Here is a 17,647-nt window from a genome sequence, read left to right as displayed (position 1 = left end):
GGGTTATCAATATTTATATTTTGAAACTAAATATACCTTTGTCGTATTTCTCGAATCTAGTAGGCCTAGCACATCCTAGTGATTATGGTGCTCGAGTAAAAATCTGTGAGCCGCGGGTTTGAATCCTCTTCACACTTTCGTTATAGTATGACGGGCAATCCCACTATTGTGGGTTTTGTCACTGTTAAATTATGGATAGTTAGCGCAGATAATCTTCGTGTAACTTTGCGAGAAATTCAAAACTAACAAACTAGTGTTAAATGACATATATTTATATACAGTAGTGGAAATAAACTTTGAAACACACACACAAACGTCAGAAGAAATTAATCACAGCTAATGTCGACCACCTTACAATGTGTTTAACTATCGAACCAGAAACATCAGCCTACTGGTTATATAATGTGGTACTGCGTGGTGGCTTATCATTCAATCAAATCATCTGCCTGCTGGCTTTACAATGTTGAACATTGTGACTGGTTTATTGTCTAAGAATAAACGTCAGCCTGGTGTCTATACAAACTTAATTACCAAAACCGCTTCCTTAGTTGAAAAACTAAATTACATGTTACTGTTCTGGCTGATGAGGGTTGTTCTATGCAAAAGGCTGCAGACAAACTACGAGTATCAGTTGGGGAGGATAAAGAACTGTATGTAAGAAGTTGATGTGGGTTTTCAAAACTGGTCATGCTAGTAACAAACTCAGTTGAGAAAGAAAAAAAAATACCGCCAGCAATTGAAGAGGGTACAGATTACTGATGAGGCCAAATTCGATTGTTCGGCATTGATCGACAGTAGTATGATCACAGAAAGAAAGGAAACGGTACCACCACAAACGTCTACAGCGAAGTATGGTGGTGGATCCATGACGTTTTGATGTTGCATTTCTTCCAAGATTGTCAAAAACGTATAAAATTAGCATCAGGCACGAACAGACAGATTCTGGTTTAAAGTGATTGGAAAATAGTTGAAACTAGTATACCATTTGTAGTTAAACTCGATAAATGATCCTAACCATCTGGCTTAAATAGTGAAAAACCTATCTAAAAAAGATATAAGCAGTTCAGACATTGGAACTCCTACCCTGGTCTTCTCAGATCTGAACATCAGACAAGGAATGTAGAGCTATAAGAAGGATCGTGAGAATGGACGTGAAGACAGCATAAAAGGATTGTGAGAACTGTTACAGGCTATTTGGAAATGAACATCAGCCAAGGAATGTAGAGCTATAAGAAGGATCGTGAGAATGGACGTGAAGACAGCATAAAAGGATTGTGAGAACTGTTACAGGCTATTTGGAAAACCATTCCCTCAACTTCCATCAATAAACAGGTAGCAGCTTCTCTATATATTTATTTTCGCTACATAATGTATACATATGTGCGTGTGCCTATGTAAGTATTTAGGTAACGCACTGTTAAGCAAATTATAACGACGTAGCAAGCTGTTAAACAAATACGGAAGATGTAACGAACTATTTAACAAATTAAAAACGAAGTAACAAGCTGTTAAACAATTTGAAAACGACGTAAAGAGTTGTTAAACAATTTGAAAACGACGTAAAGAGTTGTTAAACAAATAGAAGAAAAAGCAACAAGCTGCTAAACAAATTGAAGAAGACGTAACAAGCTGTTAAACAAGTTGAAAACAACGTAACAAGCTGTTAAACAAATAGCAAAGCCACATGGGGCTAGATGCTGTGGACCCCGAGGGGAATCGAACCGCTGATTCTAACGTTGCAAAGACTTACCGCTGTCCCACCGAGGGACCGCTATGGTATTATATCTGTGTGCCACATATTAGTGAGATATGCTACTTTTGATGAGATATCTGTGTGCTATATGCTAGTCGAAAATGCGGGTTTTCTGTCTGATCAGTATTAGTAACACAGGATTGACGAATTTGAAACATCAGTATGTATCTAACAAATATCAAGTAAAATAAAATTAATTGTAATAAAACGTTTGTGTTCATAAGCTATTTAGGTAGATTAGAAAACTAAAACCGTGGAAAATTAATTTATCATAAAATAGTATAGAGAGATATTACTTAAAATTTTAAATTCTACATTCTGAAACGAAGAAAAAACTGTTTTTTAAGGACTGAACTAATTGCTACAATTAATCGTTTTGTGGCCGACTGCATTTTCAATAAATACCTTCCAGGAATTTTCCCGTACTGTTTCTCGTTTCAATTAAATACCTTTTCTGTTAGTAGTCTGTTTACCTTTTTGTTACATCACCCTTTCTACAACGTTATTTTTGTTTGATTTATATGACTATATAAAATTAACTTTAATTTCATAGTTTTTTAATTTCCTATATTACGTCATTCTAATTCCTCATTATTTAATTTTGCCCACAGTATACATACATATAAGTAAGCAACGAACATAATTTACTTGTTTTTGTTATCCTTATTTTTGTTGTTTCAGAATTCCATCTATTGTACAAATTTTGTGAGATTAATCTAAGCCTTGTTTATTTTCTTCGTAGAGAAACAAAAAGCAACACACAAAAAAATAAAATGTTTCCAACGTGATGTGTAGAAAACTCAATAAAACAGTGAAGAACCAAGTTCTGCAGAAAATCGAACATTTATTTTTGCCAGACACTTACGTATGTTCAGCGTTTACTGAACAAAAGTAGTCCTATTAGGAGATGAGTAGAAACTCCTTCCAAGAGCCTAACTAATAAGTTAGCGTTGATTATGATAAGAAAAAAGCGATGGCTACAACTCAAGTTTCATTATCGGTTACAGAAGGCGGTTGCTCTTCGGTTCATCTCAATTTGTGTTGAGATTAGAAATGTTGTATCCAAATTCCAACAACATTAAAATATATAATTACATTAAAAAAAAGTTGATTCTCCATTCTTTCGCGCCATCGCTAAAAAAGAATTAGGACACTAGAAATGATTAAAAACCATAAAACGAATAGTATCAGCTATACTGTGCAGTTAAGCTCCACTTAGCATTAACATAATATAACTATCAGTACGAATATCAAGCATCATAACTAGCCTTAAAATATCATAACAACAACTAAAATATCACAACTTCACATAAGCATCATAAGTAATTTAGAACTGCTGCCCAGACGGAGGGCAGCCCGTCAGTAGCATCCACTGCCTATTATGCTGGATGAAATGTTTCTCCACAGCTGAAAATACAGAGAGGCAAACCACTAAAACATACTGAATATGAGAGCTAAAAATAAAGTATGATAAGTACATATAGAATATCATGACTACCATACAGATTAAATACTATACTTTAAAACATCAAATTTGATAACTGTTATTATTCAACTGAAGTTCTGAAACTGAATGGAAGATTCATTTTAAACACAATTTAACTTATTCAACAATTAAAGTGAAGCCTAAACACAATTTAAGTTATTCAACAATGAAAGTAAGCCTAAACACAATTTAACTTATTCAACAATTAAAGTGAAGCCTAAACACAATTTAAGTTATTCAACAATGAAAGTGAAGCCTAAACACAATTTAACTTATTCAACAATTAAAGTGAAGCCTAAACACAATTTAAGTTATTCAACAATGAAAGTGAAGCCTAAACACACTTTAAATTATTCAAAAATGAAAGTGAAGCCCAAACACACTATAACTTATTAAAAAATGAAAGTTAAGCCTAAACGCACTTTTAATTATTCAACAATGAGAGAATTTCAACTTTACGCTGATGCTTTTCTGGAGGTCTTCCTACAAAGCAGGAGCTGAACCAACAACAACGTAAGACAAATATAAAAACGCTAAAAGCATTACAGAGGTCAATGTTAAACGTTCCCTGTTTCCCAAGTGAGCAGAAGAGAGCAAACGTAAAGAGCATTACTTACACTTGGAATAATCTGTAAAGGTAAGGAAAGCCAAACTGTTGACAAATGGGAGTTTACAAATATATGGCAGTGAATTTATCTTGAAATGCTCAGTAGATATGTCTTTTCAAGTTCGAAAGTAAATTGATAAGCTAGAAACGAAAAAATAGTAAACAATTGAAGAACTAATATATATATATATATATATATATCATATAAAAGAGAAAAAAGATAATTAGCATTGAAATGAAATAAAAAGTAACAGTTCTTAGCCCTACTGATACAACATTAAGTTTACGGCTTTATAACGCTACACATTGGAGTTCAATACCGTTGGAGACACCTCATTCTATATCCTTGTGCTTATAAAAAAAGGCATTTTCAGATTTTGTACTAACGTTTGTTACTTATAGTTGTGCTCTATACCTTTATAAAAATGTTTTAAACAATGTTTTTATTCCTCTTTTAAACAAATATTTTAAATAATAGTTATATTTCACCTTCAAACAAATATTTTTAACAATGGTTGTATTCCACCTTTATAAAAATGTTTTAAATAATGTTTGTATTCCTCTTTTTAACAAATATTTTAAATAATAGTTGTATTTCAGCTTCAAAAAATTTTCTTAACAATGGTTGTATTCCACTTTGAAACAAATGTTTAAAAACAATGGTTGTATTACATTGTTAAACAAATGTTTTAAACAATAGTTGTATTACATTGTTAAACAAATGTTGTAACCAATGATTGTATTCCACTTTTAAATAACTGTTTTAAACAATGGTTGTATTTCACTGTTAAACAAGTTTTGTAACTACTGATTGTATTCGACTTTTTAATAAATATTTAAACAATGGTAGTATTTCACTGTTAAACACATTTTGTAACTAATGATTGTATTCCACTTTTAAACAAATGTTTTAAACAATGGTTGTATTTCACTGTTAAGCAATTTTTGTAACTACTGATTGTATTCGACTTCTTAATAAATCTTTAAACAATGGTTGTATTTCACTGTTAAACAAATTTTGTAACTAATGATTGTATTCCACTTTAAACAAATGGTTTAAACAATGGTTATATTCTCATAATAACCATAATTTTATGTTTTGACTAGTTATCATTATTTTTTTTCTTATCTTTATGAACTCGAATAATGTCATAACCACGCAGTAAAGAACAAAAGGTAAAAGATATTAAGATTTCAGTTCTATTTCGTTGTATTTGAATATGTTAAATATGCTAACAACCAATGTTTATTGCGTCATTTTATTCATGTAGAAATTTCTGTTAGACGATTAATGATTTTTAAACACTGGAATGACTTTGGTAAGGACAGTAAACAAGATTAGAACACAGACTGAATATTTAAACATCCTGAAATTTACAGCCAAATTCTTGTGTGGTTAATAAATTATTGCAGAATATTAAACTAATGATGTGAAAGAGATTAAAAAGTTGCAACAGGACCTTGAGTATGACACGCGGAAAGACAGGTTTTATCAGATTTAATGAATAATTAATTCACTTAAACACTTTCTTTCCGGAATTAATTAAAGCAATGCGTATAACATAATATTTTGTAGGAAAGTAAAGTAGGAACAAGTGCAGCAGTAATTCCCAAGTGAAGTATTTAATTAGAGGGCCTTGAGGCTTTCATCGCCATTAGGCGTATCTGGCCATTGCGGCACAGCAGAATTCAAAGGCAGCAAAAGAAAATTGAATCGAATATTTCGAATCTCACACTTTTCAAAACTTCCAAGTCCACTTTATTCTATCTATTAGGTTTATGATGACAACTATATACATAAATCTTGAACGTTCTAGTATGTTTCTATACGTCACGGTTTCCTTTTGTTTTTGTATGCTTCTGATCATTATTCAAAAGTTGAAGTTAATCCTTATACACGGTGACTTTTCTCTTTGAAGTACACCAAATTATGTACTTCGAAAGCTTAACTTTGTAGACTTACTTAAAATCCTAATGAAATTTTTATTTTAATTCGAAACATACTTTACGGTCAAGTTTTTTTAGCTTGTCTTGTTCAGGAATTATAGGGACGAACTCCGGATATAATAAGAGGTCTTGCAACTATTCTGTAAAAAAACGAAAAAAGAAAAAAATTCTGATGTCATGATATAACTTTTATCTCAGCCACTACGGAAAAGAAGAATTCAAGAACCTTGAATTTCATTGAAATAAAACTATAATGTGGAAAGACCAAGGTTATTGTGCAAGGAATGAAAGCATGTAAGAAACTCTGGCAAAGTAAAAATGAGACGTGTAAAACACCAAAGGAGGTGTGCATAGAAGATTCTATGAAAGTTCACAGAATAAAGTGCTAAGAAAGAAAGAAGCTTTGCAAAAACTTAGGGTAGCGAGCAGTTAAATAATGCATTATTTAACTATGAATAACATATATAGGAACCAAATATTTCTAGTGTTATACAAAGAATTGAATATACATATGTATATAAAGTATGAAACGTAAATAGAAAGAAAAACCAAGGTAAAGTTGATAAATAAAGATGACGCAGAAAAACCTGAGATAGTATGATTGAAGCACGAACTCAGATAGTGTGATTGAAACACGATTGAACACAGATTGTGTATTATATGGAAGAGAAAAATAGTAAAGACAAATTAAGATGTAGATAGAAGGACAAGAAAAACATTCGATATAATTCATTTAAAGAGGGCGTTGTAGAACCTGTGGTGACATTTAATAAAGCATGTATCATTAAATTAAAGATCGTAATAAAAATAACAGGCGAAGATAGTTTGGCAATCAGGCTAAAGCATCCTAATGAAGGATCTAATTTAAGAATGGCAAAATTAGCAGTGTGGTAAGAAGCTATATAAGATTCTGGAATAGAGTACAAGAAAAGGGTCGGAAGAACCCAGAGTAGGGTGTAGGCAAAAAGCCATGGAAGAACCTGGCGTAGGGTGCAACTAGGAAAATCGTGAAGTAGAGTGTAGGTAAGAAATCCCAGTGAAGGGTTTAAGTAAGAAAAAATGGAGGAAACTGGTATAGAGTGTAATTAAAAAAGATGGAAGAATCGAGAGTAGGGTGTAAGTACGAAAGATGGAAAAATCTGGTGTAAGGTGCAAGTGAGAAGTCATGGAAAATCCCGAATTAGATGCAAATAAGAAGTCATTTGAGATCCTGGGATAAAGTACGAGTAAGAAAAATGGAAGAACTGAGTGTAGGGTGTAAGTAAAAAAGTAATGGAAGTTTCTGGAGTAGGGTACAAATAAGAAGAACAGAAGAACCTGGTGTAGGGTCCAGGTAAGAAAGATGAATGATCTTAGTGTAGGGTGTAAATAAGAAGTCATGGAAGAACCTAAAGTAGATGCAAGTAAAAAAAAAAGAAGACGGAAGAACCTGGCATAGGTGCAAGTAAGAAGAACGGAATAATCTGGTGTAGAGTGTAAGTAAGAAAGATGAATGAACCTGATGTATGGTGCAAATAAGAAGGCATGGAAGACCCTGAAGTAGATGCAAGTAAAAAAAAAAAAGACGGAAGAACCTGGCATAGGTGCAAGTAAGACGAACGGAATAATCTGGTGTAGAGTGTATATATGTATGGTGCAAATAAGAAGGCAAGATGATAGAATAACCTAGAGTAATGTATGAGAAAAGAAAGCTTGGAAGGTCTTGGGGATAAGTACAATAACAGAAAGTTGGGCAAATGACCTAGTGTAGTACACTAATATAAGATACGCATTATAACCTGGGATGATGACCACAAAAGATAAAACATACAAAAACAAGGGGAGAACTGCAAATAAAATAATTCAAAAACTCAAAGCAGCGTGTAAACAAACAAAATGAAGAATGGAAGATAATGTGGTAGGTAGCAAAGATGCTTGAAGACACGTATCTTAAGAATTCGTCTTCTAAACTTACTTCACAGGAAATTCTTAACCTTGATAGAAAGTCAGCGGGCAGGCTTTGTCATAAACACAGTGATTAGCGCTTACTCCTTCAGTATATGCTGATGGTGTTTCCCTGTAGCGTCTGTAGAGACTGATCTATAACATGCTTCGCTAACAGCCTTTCTTCCGCCAGCTTTAACAACCTCGTGTTCATTGTCTCATGAAAATTCATCTGAAGCGATCTGTGATGGATCCCACAAATGAAAAAATTTACATTTTTTTATTACAGCGGAATCGATTTATCTAACAAGTATAAAGCATTGAAAGAAATAACAAAGAAAAAATAATGCTCAAATAATGAAATTTTCTGACCAGAAATTGGCACTAATAACTTTCTATTTTCTTCATTTTTGTTCATGCTATTCCTTTGGTTCTTTGACGTTTGGAATGTTTTCAATTCTGCCATGAAATTATGGACTAGCCTTAAGAATGTAACCAGATAGGTTTTCATTCATCTTTCAAATTCTCTTGCCACAAACTTTTATCATAAACCATTACCTATGGAATAAAGTAGGTACGTATTATTTACATTTTAAATTCGCTCGTCAAGGAAATTTATCAAAAAACAATGTCTTTAAATACGTCATTGTTACTATAAAGAAGATTTAAAAAGTTTCATGCCAGGTAAGAAAGAGCAAAGAAAGGGTCGTTACTTTACAATAGAAAGTTATGACAAAAATATGACATAAAAAAAGAGTTACTAAAAATAACTAGGAAGAGTTATGAAAGTTTATGTTACATAACAAAGTGTTGTGTAAATTCTTGTTACAGAATAGAGAATTATGAAAGTTTTTGCTACATCAAAAGTAGTTATGAAAGTAGTTACTCGTAACAAAGAGTTATATACTTTTTTATTAAATAAGAAAAGAGTTATAAAAGTTTTTGTGACATAACAAGTTATGATATTTGTTCCATAAATAAAGAGTTATAACAGATACAAGTAAACGTTGGAGTCAAATCATTAAGTAATTGATTTTCATACTTTAAAAACTATCACTTTAGATAGCATATTTAGTTCTAAACCGACTTCAAAACGCTCACTGAAGCTCTTACCTATATTGTGATACCATCCACATAATACTTAGAAAACAGAAAATCAAAATATTCTAAAGTGCTACCAAAATTCTTTCAACGGTCCGTACTACCAATCTTTCATTTGAGTAACTGGGCTGTAGTTGACGTTTTTAATTATACATTTTTATGGAAGAATAAACTCTATATTTTGAATATTGTTTTCAGTTTGCTAGTAGCTTTTCGTTATTAGGTACAGAGGCTCAAATGTAAGAACCAATTCTATTGTGTAAACTGACGTATCTCGAACTGGTACAAATGCTGCTTGCTACTCACCAAATAGAATATTCAGTAGCATCTGTTCTCTGAGAATCTTTGCATCTGTTTCTAGACAAAAATAAGTGTGTTATTAGAAATGATTAATCTAACTTAATAATGCTCTCTCTCTATATATATATATTATTGTGTATTGTTTACACCTCCTTACACCATTAATTTACGACGCGTTAGTCCACGTAAAGCTGGGAAGTTTAAGTTCGAATATATTTCAGAATAAGGTAATTTACCTAAATGTTAGAGTCGAAGTCGTTTTAGGAAAACAAACTTCATAATTAAAAAAAGAATCATGAATTACTAAGTAATAAATGGATTATATTTCATATTTTTAACTACAGAAGAGTAAAAATTATAGTTCATAAATTATCAAAGTACACAAAGAACTCGGAAAACTTCATTATGTTTTGTTATATCGGGCTGGGCGTGGCTTAGTGGCTAGCATGCTCAAATAGAAAATTCGACGGCTTACAGTTCGCGGTCTGTCACAACAAAATCTTGTTCTGCATTTTGGGGCTATTGGTACACTACAAAGATGGTAAAATGACAATATTTGGTCAGACAAGAGCTGCCCAGGGGTTAGCGGTGATATTGTTGACCAGATGCCATTCTTTAGTCTTTATCTATTAGCTCAAAATTTGGGAAGGCTGTGGTGCTGCTTTGTATACCGCTTTACACTTATGGTGATTTATAAAGATAAATTGAAATGAAAATAAAACTTACCACCCTTCATCAACAAAATAAGTAAATAACGCTTAAGTTGAATCATTTTTAAGATTCGCCTGCCACAAAAATTTTTTATAAGAGTAAATGCCTATTCGTAACTTTTCTTATGAAACAACAATTTCATTGTAACTCTTTCTTATATAGCATTAATTTCCTTGTAACTCTTTCTTATATAGCAGTGACCTCGTTTGTAGCTCTTTGTTATGTAGCAGTGACTTCTTTGTAATTATTTCTTATATAACAGTGACTTCATTGTAACACTTTATTATGTATCAGTGACATTGTTGTAACTCTTTTTTATGTAGATACATGCTATTAATTCCGCTCTGTTACTATAAAGTGCATTCGAACAATCAAAACGTATGCCACATTAAAGTGATAAATATATAACTTTATGATCTACTAAATACCATGAGTAAAACATAGACCTAAAAAATTAAGAATTTTTCAAATTGTTCCTTTAGTAGCATGTCTATGTTGCTTACCGAGCAGCTTTGAGTTTTTTTTTTCTTAAACTTTGAAATGTTTTTGATTTCCAAGTCCTGTAGGTTAAACATTTCATCCGAGCACCTTCTAATTCACCTGCCCTTCTGTTTTGACATCTCTTCAACTAGCTTCTAATCGAACTTTTCTGCTGTTTATAAAAGTGTCAACTTCCTGGTTATGTAGTTTTAACATCACATTCGTCTTTCTTGATATTTGTATGTATTTTTGTTATGACAAAGCTATTAAAGATATCTGCTGTCGTCCCTAACTCTGAACTACCGACCAGAAAAAGGAAGACAACCAGTGAACAACACCTTACAAATTCATTCTTGGTGTTCTGTTGGAAATGAGTTTGGTTTTGATATTATTTACGGGCCATTTTCACTTAGTTCTTGCAGGATCTTTGCAGCAAGTTTTATAACACTGGACAAAATCGAAAAGTCTCGGTTTTTTACTTTCATATGTTTTTACAAATTCCAACTATAGTTGTATTTTGTATATTCATCAGTAAATAAAACAGATCCCAGAGAAAAATATATTAAAACATTGCAGTAATAATTTACAAATGGACGAAGTAATTTTCTATTACGTGCTAAGCATAATACTGTTAAAACGAAGATAAAGTAATAGAAATGGGCATGATGTATGTTGGTACGTACCAAGTTTACCGTTAAGCAGTCACTCGTGACATTGTGATGTAGTATTTTTATTAACTTCTTGTCTTAGTTTTAGGTTTATTATATCACATAATATATCAGCTGTAGAGTCTTCTAAAAATACAGGACAGGCCATTAATTCGTACCATTCTGTTATCTAATACTACATTACGTCAATGTTGCAAACAACAAACAACTGACGTCTCTCGGTCTGTGAACATTGTTCAACACAACAAAAAAAGAGGGGAAGGACTATTACTGCCACATTAGGGTAACGTACAAACTGACTCAGAGTTACACGTCATCGTATGGCGTTATTAGCTACCTGCTTCATGAAAGAAGTAAAACTAATACTCTTTGATTCCTTCCGCTTCTTCTTGTACCACAAGATTATAAGAATTCGTCTCTAACTTATAAAGTGCGAGAGATTTTAAGCCAAACTACGAAGCGTGTACTGCAATTGAGCGAAAAGCCTCATTCACTGAGCCGAAACGGAGTTGAAAGAATATTAATAGTAGTTTCTTGTATATATATATAAAAAAACAGTATTGAGTGCAAAGTTTCAAAATTTCTATTCTTATATCTGATGCAAAGTTCCAATATTTCTATTCTCATATCTGATGCAAAGTTCCAATATTTCTATTCTCATATCTGATGCAAAGTTTCAATATTTCTATTCTTATATCTGATGCAAAGTTCCAATATTTCTACTCTTACGATGATATTATTTTACGTCTTAGCTCAAAAGGCTAGATTGATGCATATTATAATCCAACAATTTACTGTAGTACGAAACAAGTATCGTCAATATAGTTGTTATCTTTAATGTAATTTAACAAGAGGGCGAAACAAACATTGCTAATATAGTTGTTAACCATAATATAATCCAACAGTTAACTAAAGGGTGAAAGAAATATTGTCGGTTCGTAGTTATTCGTAATGTAATCCAATAATAAAAACTAAATTTACGAGATTTTAGAAATGTTCTTACATTTATTATACGTTACATGTCCTTACTAGTTTTATTTTTGTTTGATAATATGAATTTATGATTACGCTTCCTTATATAAGTCATTCCCGTTAATTAAGCAGGCTACGAAACAACTCCAGTTTTCACCAGCTTCTCTTAGAAGCCGAGTAAATAAGCATAATGTGTTAGGTAATTTTCCGGGTTGTTCATTCTTACATTGTATGAAGAAGTGTCATAAGCAGATTTAATCAAGTTAGTTTGTTACCAATGTGTAAATGTCTTTCAGACGTTTCTACCGCTATTAGTCTCTCAGACTCCTGAGCAGAGCGAGAAAAACTGTTTAAAAACATTTGTACCATCTACAGACATACAGGACAATACAATGTGATGGATTGCGTCTGCAGTAATGAAAAAGCGAATATTCATAACGGTTAGTATGATTAATAGGTCTTCCTTTAGTCCAGCGCCACAACCTAGATCGCTAGCAAATTACCATATAAATTGGACCCGATGTTTCCTATATTCCAGAAAGCTGCTCAGTCAAGGTTAATATATTGTCTCTCCATATTCATGGTATTTTGGTGCTGGAGGTTATATTTAGTTGTGAGAAAAACTTGACGATGAAAACTGGGATGATATTATTGCAAGGAATATTCTTGCCAGTAGGTCAAATGATGAAGGAAACTCGAAACTTTGTTACTCACAATTTTTATTCTTATCTTTAAAGAGTCAATAACAGTCAATGTGCTCAGGAGATGATGGTGTCACTAGCAGACTCTCACCTCGTTCCTTCCTCATTAACCCTTTAATAATTAATTGTCCTTGCATGTAATGTTATTTCACAATATATCGTGACAGGCAGTTTTAACCTGTCTTCGCCTCTCCCTCCCCCCTCCCCTCTCCTTATTGTTTCAAAACCAGAATAAACTTCGATCACTTTGTACTTGAAAGCTCATATACCACATAGTAATGTACTCTAGATGAGGTTCAAGGTTACCATCCAAGGGCAAATGTCACAAAAAGCTTGGTTTTGCTAAGCTAGAAAGTAAATAAATAATACACTCTGTAAAGGAATGTAAAAGTCTCCAAACTTTGATAAAGATTTTCTACAGTTTCAACTTCACAACCTTATTATATCTTTCATTAACGTAGCTAGCAATCTTGTTTTTCTCTACCTCTAATTTATACTGAATACAAAACTTCAAAGAAAAATTAATATTAATGGGGCTGGGTGTGCCATATTGACTAGCGTGACTGCACTGTGAATTCAAAGGTTCGGAGTTCGCGTCCCATTGAGGCAAAAAACGTACTCAATGCTTTAGCGCCGTGGGTGTGGTATTCTACTAAAAAAATCCATTATTCGAGTGAAGATATACCGATGTATAACTTTGGTAGTTTGAATATGATCTGTGGGATCCATAACTTAACAAGGTTCTTCTTTGTTGAACCGTTTCTATGTTAGGAGGATGATAAAGTATTTATAGATGTATGCATCCGTTCTATTTACAAGACAGCCGACTGTCATCTTGAAGGTAGTAACTTTCATGGGTTGAGTTCATACTTGTAATAACCAGGTTATCAGCGAAGGTTGCGCTGTGAATCGAAATTTAATGATATTTCACTTCATAAGTGTAGCATTTCGACCAATATATATATATAATACACACTGAAGAAAAGCAATCAGTATACGTTTATATTACAAAATAACACAATGTGTTACACTTCTAATGTGAACAGAAGTTTATATTACAGAACAACACAATATGTTACACTTCTATAGTGAACATAAGTTTATATTACAGAATAACACAATGTGTTACACTTCTATATTGAACAGAAGTTTATATTACAGAACAACACAGTGTGTTACACTTCTATATTGAAAAGAAGTTTATATTACAGAACAACATAATACGGTACATTTCTACCGTGAACAGAAGTTTATATTAAAGAAAGACCTATTGTGTTACAATCCTATAGTGAACACACTTCTTTCTATTGCTAAAATCACACAGTAATGTAGAGAAAGTTTGTAAAAGTATTTTCTGTTACTCGTTTTAAACTTTTACTGCGTATGTATGTAATTCAGGTTTATCACAATTTCTGAAAGTTGCCTTACACTATGTTGTTGGATTATTTATGTACTTTCTCTACTTGCAGTTTGGTGGCGTTACACTCTCTCAGTACTTCATCACGTACATTACTTATGATATTTCCCTTTGGCTTAGCAAAGTTTCGGACGTTTTACTGAACATTAGCGCAAGAGCACTCCAGTTAGATACCAAAAACGAGTGTATAAGAACATTTAGAAAGTAATAATCCAAGAAAAATTGCTGTTGTTGATGCTGAGGCCAACTAACTTTTCAAAATTATTTTTATAGAACAGTTAAGCTAACTGAAACACATTTGGATGAAACAGTTTGAGTATACAATATTGAATCGAGTGACTCATATTAAGTTATGATCAAATTAACTTGGATCAGAACTAAAAATATATCCTGAGTAAGTTTAGCTAATTAAAGAAAATATTGGTACAATATTACTTCTAATGAATAAAACTCACTGCTTCATCATTTGGATACCTTCGTTGTCAACGATAATTTTGGCCGTAAACCGAATTTTATCTTATGCTGTTATGCCAGCCCTAAAGCCACGAACTGAGCTAACAATTCAGAATAATCCTTATAATAAAAATAAAACTAAATTGGAAATAATAAAAGAATAAAAGTAGGTATATTACATATTATATCCAACACTGCATGTCTTCATTAGTTGTTTAGGCGAATATTAAAATAAGAACTCTAACACAGTTATAAAAGTTATATTTGCCTAAGCCATATAGTAGATTTATAGTCAAAACCAATACTATCAAAGTTATTAGCATATAGATAATCATTATAGGAAATAACGAACGTTAAAAATAAAACTTAAACGAATAAAAGCTAATAAATAAAAACATATATCTATTAAATTTATTAGCCAACATTTTATTGGTACTATGCTAAAAGTACCTTTTCCTAGCGATTGTCCTATTAAGAACCATCACACCGTAGTAAAAGTTATACATAGATACTTCGAATGAAGTTTCAATCTGTAAGAGAAGTATTTGTTTCATCATATATATATATATATACCTCATTTAACGGTATGAAATATTTAGTTTTGAAATAAATGTACCAAATTTTTCCTGAGTGTATTCAAACATTACTTAACTCTAAGAAAAATGTTATTTTTAAATATTTAAATCTACCAAATTCGACTCAATGCGTTCATCATTTAAAGAAAAATGTTCTTTTCAAATATCTAAATCTACCAAATGTATTTCAGTACACTGAAGCCTCGTTTAACTGTAAGAAGCGTTTGCTTTTTTGAAATATCCAAATCTACTAAATTTGGCCCAGTGTTCTTAAGCCTTACTTAACTGTAAGAATTTTTTTTAAATATCTAAATCTATCAAATTTTGTTTAGAGCAATCAAACCTTAATTAATTCTAAGAAAGAAAACATATTTCATGGAAATATCTAAACCTACCAAATTTGGATTAGTGCATTCAAACCTCACTTAACAGTGAAAAACAGTAAATTCTCATATATCTAAATCTACCGGATTTAACTCTGCTGTTATAAGCTGTATGTCATTTACAATACTTTATGATATTTTGTTTTCAAACAGTTTTTAAAGTAACAAATAAAATACTATATTAGGAATATTTTCTGCTTAGAATCTGCATCTTAGCTTCATTTTCAGAAATAATTTAGTATTCCGGGACATTCATAAATTTTTCTATGGTTTTTGCAAAGTTTAGAAATTCTAAAGCATAAACCTATGCCGTCTACTCTTTTTCCGAGAAGTTTTACTTCATTGTGATGTGCATAACTTTATCGTGTTTGATCATCATATAAGGTTCATCTTGCGAGCTTTATAAGGTAGTTATTGTGCATGTTTATTGCACGAGATGGAAATACGTATCACGCTGCATAAGAAACTAGACTATATTGAGCTATTCACCCTTTTTTAACAACCGTCACTAGAGATACATAGCAGAGAGGACACAATTGATTTTTCACACACGACTTGTATTATGTTTTATCCTGTTTTCAAATCATTTAGGTCTGAGCTGGTCTAAGCCTTCGCTATAATACTTTTATTTTCTTATATCCCTCTTCTATGTGTTAAAGATTTAGTTTCGGAAAATGAGGGATTGAGAGGAAAATAATTTCATATATATTTTCTTTGACATTTTTCGGAACCAATTTTCAGTTTCTTCGTGTATTCTTCGATCGTGTGATGGGTGTTATGACGTTGTTGGTCAGATTTCCAACCGGAAGGGAAGTTGGTTCGGTTCAATTTTACTTATTGAATTACATTTCAAGCAAAACCAGAAATTCCACACTGCTATACTTATATAACTTAGTTTGCTTTTTTGAGCGTCGGTATCAATGTATTTGTTTGTTTAATGTTGTGTATATATATATATATATATGTACAGTGCCTTGCGAAAGTATTCACCCCTACCAATAATGTCACATGTTGATGAAATACAAATACTGTAAACAATTTTTTTTAATGAACTTGTTTTTATTCAAAACTCTAATGATCAAACTTAACCCTGTTATGTGTGAAGGAGGTTGAATGTCAGCAAAACCTACAAAGAAAATTATATAAATTGAAATTTGCTGATTGCATGAGAATCCAACCCCCTAAATCGGTACTTAGTGGAACCACCTTTGGCAGAAATTACTGCTGTGAGTCTTTTTGGATAGGCCTCTACCAGCTTTATACAATGGGATGGTGTAATTTTTGCCCATTCTTCCTGGTAATATTGCTCCAATTCTGACAAGTTCGTTGGAGATCGTTGATGAACTGCAATCTTCAAGTCTTGCCATAAATATTCCATTAGATTCAAATCAGAACTTTGACTGGGCCACTCCAGGACATTGGTTTACTTCTTTTGAAACCAATCCAGTGTGACTTCGGCCTTGTGTTTCCTGACATTGTCATTCTGAAATGTAAATTTTCTACCCAGATTTAGATTATTGGCTGACTCAAGCAGGTTTTCCTCTAGGATTCGCCTGTACTTTGCACACACTATCTTCCTCTCAATCCTGACAAGCTTCCCAATCCCTGCTGATGAGAAATATCCCCATAACATGATGCTGCCATCACAATCCTTGACAGCTAGGATGGTGTTGACTGGGTGATATACTGCATTAGTCTTGCGCCAGACGTAACGCTTTGAACATCGTCGGACCACAAAACATTCTGCCAAATAATTGCAGTATCATTTACATGCTTTGTCGAAAACTCCATATGGGATTTAAGATTACTCTTTTTCAGTAATGGCTTCTTCTTTTTTTTCTGTTTTATTTTTCGCCACTTGCCCATACAGACCAGCTTTGTGTAGGGACAGGGATATTGTCGATGTATGAACATTGACTCCTATGGAACTTTGCAAATCTTTAAAAGTCACTGTTGGCTTTATAGTGGCATCCTTAACCAATTCCCTACTTGCCCGGCTGCTTAGTTTGGAAGGACATACTGATCTGGGTAGTGATTGAGTGGTATGAAACACATTCCACTTTTTAATGATGGACTTCGCCATACTCAAAGGGATAATCAGCGACTTTGAAATTTTCTTGTAATCTTCAACTGATCTGTGTTTCTCTACCACTTTATCCCTGACTTGTTT

The sequence above is a fragment of the Limulus polyphemus genome, unplaced genomic scaffold (assembly GCF_000517525.1).
Source record: "Limulus polyphemus unplaced genomic scaffold, Limulus_polyphemus-2.1.2 Scaffold48, whole genome shotgun sequence".
Lineage (NCBI taxonomy): Eukaryota > Metazoa > Arthropoda > Merostomata > Xiphosura > Limulidae > Limulus > Limulus polyphemus.
This window is presented reverse-complemented; position numbering follows the sequence as displayed.